The sequence below is a fragment of the Corapipo altera genome, unplaced genomic scaffold (assembly GCF_003945725.1).
Source record: "Corapipo altera isolate COAL_440 unplaced genomic scaffold, ASM394572v1 232, whole genome shotgun sequence".
Lineage (NCBI taxonomy): Eukaryota > Metazoa > Chordata > Aves > Passeriformes > Pipridae > Corapipo > Corapipo altera.
The window spans coordinates 7,573-10,669 of NW_020885675.1; the positions used below are offsets into that span (position 1 = coordinate 7,573).

Sequence of the window (3,097 nt, forward strand, 5' to 3'; positions counted from 1 at the left end):
GACCAGAAACTGACTCAAATCTCCCCAAAAAAGGACCTGAAACTGACTTAAATCTCCCCAAAAAATGAGCAGAAAGTGACCCAAATCTCCCCAAAATAGGACCCAAAACTCAGGCAAATCACCCCAAAACTGACCAAAATCTCCCCAAAACACGGTCCAAAACTGTCCCAAAACTCCCCCAAAAAAGGACCTGAAATTGACCCAAACCTCCCCAGCAAATGAACAGAAAATGACCCAAATCACCCCAGAAAATTGCCCCAAAAGTGCCAAAAATCTCCCCAAAAAATGGTGCAAAACTGACTCAAATCTCCACCAAAAAAATTACCAGAAACTGATCCAAATCACCCCAGAAAATGACCCAAATCACCCCAGAAAATGACCCCAAAACTGCCAAAAATCTCCCCAAAAAATGGTCCAGAACTGACTCAAATCTCCCCGAAAAATGGTCCATAACTGTCCCAAATCTCCCCAAAAAACGACCAGAAACTGACCCAAATCACCCCAAAAGGTGACCAGAAACTGACCCAAATTATCTCAAAAAGTGACCAGAAACTGACTCAAATCTCCCCAAAAAAGGACCTGAAACTGACCCAAATCCCCCCCAAAAATGACCCAAAACTGACCCAAATCACCCCCAAAAAACGACCCAAAACTCTGCATTTGTTTGGCCTCATTTCCTCTCAAAAACAACATCTCCAATTTAGTTGACTGCTAAAGCCATCATTTTAAAATCATCCCAGGAATCAAAAGGGACTGGAAAACACACAGAAAGCATTCCTACACCCACCAAATCATTACGAATTGAAAGCCGATTCCCTCATCTCCCTCCTTGTTTTTCTTGGCTGGAAAACCTGATGATCCCCACTGGCTATTTTTAGGCTGCTTTTCTTCCACAGCTCCTTTCTCCCGGCTGAAACCTCCTGGCATATTCAGGGCTTATCTGGAAGGAAGCCCCTCTGAGGTATTTCCTCTCGTGGCAATTCTGTGGGATGAAGAAGTAAAAAAAGCACGTCAGGAGCTCCTTCTCCCCCCCCCTTCCCTCACAAACACCCTCCCGGTTTGTCCTCGGCAGCTCCATCCCCCCCGGCACCCGCCCCCGACGCTTCGGCTCCCCTGGGAAAGGGACAGCAAGTGCAGGAGCAAGCTCAGTGCTGGGCAGGGGCTCCCTGGGGAACGACACTTCAGTGCTTTAGTCCGTGGCCTTTCCTGCTGCCCTCCCTCCTGGAGGCAGAGGACGACCCCTCCCTTGTTCCTCCCACGCTCGCAGACCCAGGTCCTGCTCTTTTGGCCCCACTTTTCTTAGCAGACCCGGCATCATTTTCCAGGGTCCCCAGGAAACTTCTGCACTTGACCCATTGCTAAGTGCAGAGCACAGGGCAAGGGAAGGACAAATTTCTCAGCACCCACCACCTGGAACTTTCCTTCTCCGCAGCACGCTCCCGTTCCCGCTGTCTCTGGAGGTGCCCGCACGAGTCCTCCTCGTCCCAGCACCTAAGAGAATGTCATTTTCACCCAGGTCCTGCTTCCCGTCGTCCAACAAAACACGCTGATGACATTTTTCATGATGCCAGTGGAGAGATATTAGAGCACGCTGCACAGGGAAGCCGAGGCTGCCCCATCCCTGGAAGTGTTCCAGGCCAGGCTGGACGGGACTCGGAGCAAGCGGGGACAGTGGAAGGTGTCCCTGCCCACGGAAGACGGGGTGGCCTTTGAAGGTCCCCTTCAAACCAAATCGCTCTACCATTCCCCTCCAAAATCACTACCAAAGAGGCACAGCAATCAAAGCAGAGGGACTGCACTCCCAGCTTTTCTTACCTGCAGGCACACGGCACGCTGGACATAAAAGCTACAGGGTTAGTCCTGCCAGAGGCGTCCGGCACATCCACGGCGACCGAAGGGAAAGAGGGAGCCTGGGAACACGGAGTAAAAGACACTTTAATTAGGACTGCACCGACCAATAGCCAGGTCATTCCCACAGACAGCTTCACCGTCCAGTCACACGAAAAGCACTTACCCAGCAGGGCCTCAGTTAGGATGGCTCCTGACGCTGACCAGGCAAACACCTCCGTTTGCCCCGGGGGGTCAAGAATAACATCCCTGGTAAGAAGCCACCCCGAACGACAAAAAGGGAAAATTAGTGAAGCACGGGGTCCTCTTCTGACTAGACTGCCACCGGCATTCAACAGCAAATGCCACAACTATTCTGTTACAGACGAGAAAACCCTGTTCTCCCAGACAAACAGCGAGGAGATTTATGGGCACGCCTGAAAATTTCCTGGGAGGAACTTTTTTGTAACTAAGGAGCAGGTGCTATCTTGAGTTGAAGGTATCACTCCCTCAACCCCAAGGCATCCTTAGGATGCCTCCGACTCCGGATTTAAGCTCGGAGAAGCTCGGCAGGGCCAAAACACCGCCGCTTCCCCACGGGCGTCGCTTCCCAGCCCGCCCCCGAGCGCCGGGCCCTGCCTCACAGTCGCCGCCTGGCGGACACGGCCGGGAGCGGCACTGCAGCCGCGCGCCCCCCCACACACACACTTGGCGAGACCCGCGGCGCCTTTCGCGAGTACGGGCCTTTCTTCCCTAAAACCTGCCCTTCCCTAGGGAAAGCTGAGCAATTCACAGAGTTGCTGTTTCCACCCCAGCTTCCCAAAGGGTTTCTCTCTCCCGGCAGCACAGACAGGGTCCCCGAGGCAGCGCAGACCCTCCCCGCGGGGGGGGTGGGGGGCGGGGGGTGTGTGCAATGCCAGGGCACATCCGAACCCGGCTCTGCGGCGGCACGCAGGTGCAAGTTTCTCCGCAGAGGCGAGAAACTTGCCTGTCGCTTCCCCTGCCTGCAGCCCGACGGCCGCGGGAGAGGCAGAAGAGCGGCCGCGCCCCCGCCGCGCCCCCGCCGCTTACCCCGGGGACGATCGCCGTCGGATCTGCCGCCGTGGGTCGCTTCCGGAGGGAAAAAGCGGCGGCGCAGCCCCGACAGCATCTCCAGGGCACGGCAGGACGGAGCGGGAGCAGGAGCGGGAGCGGAGTGGGGCGATAGGGCGGCGCCGCGCGTCCGCCGCGCGTCCGCCGCGCGTCCGCCGCGCGTCCGCCGCGCGTCCGC

The 3,097-nt window shown here is 56.1% G+C and overlaps 1 long non-coding RNA gene across 3 annotated transcripts; it reads right to left on the minus strand.

Annotated features, from left to right (window-relative positions):
- Positions 1-704: 704 nt before the first annotated feature.
- Positions 705-2,917, minus strand: LOC113940715. Of its 3 annotated transcripts, none has more exons than XR_003525521.1 (3): positions 2,899-2,917; positions 1,816-1,910; positions 705-982 (listed from the first exon to the last, which is right to left on the minus strand). It is a non-coding gene; the product is annotated as an uncharacterized LOC113940715 (long non-coding RNA). The 3 variants fall into 3 exon arrangements; XR_003525520.1 differs by lacking the exon at positions 2,899-2,917 and adding an exon at positions 2,015-2,116; XR_003525519.1 differs by lacking the exon at positions 2,899-2,917 and having other exon boundaries at positions 1,816-2,108.
- Positions 2,918-3,097: the final 180 nt, after the last annotated feature.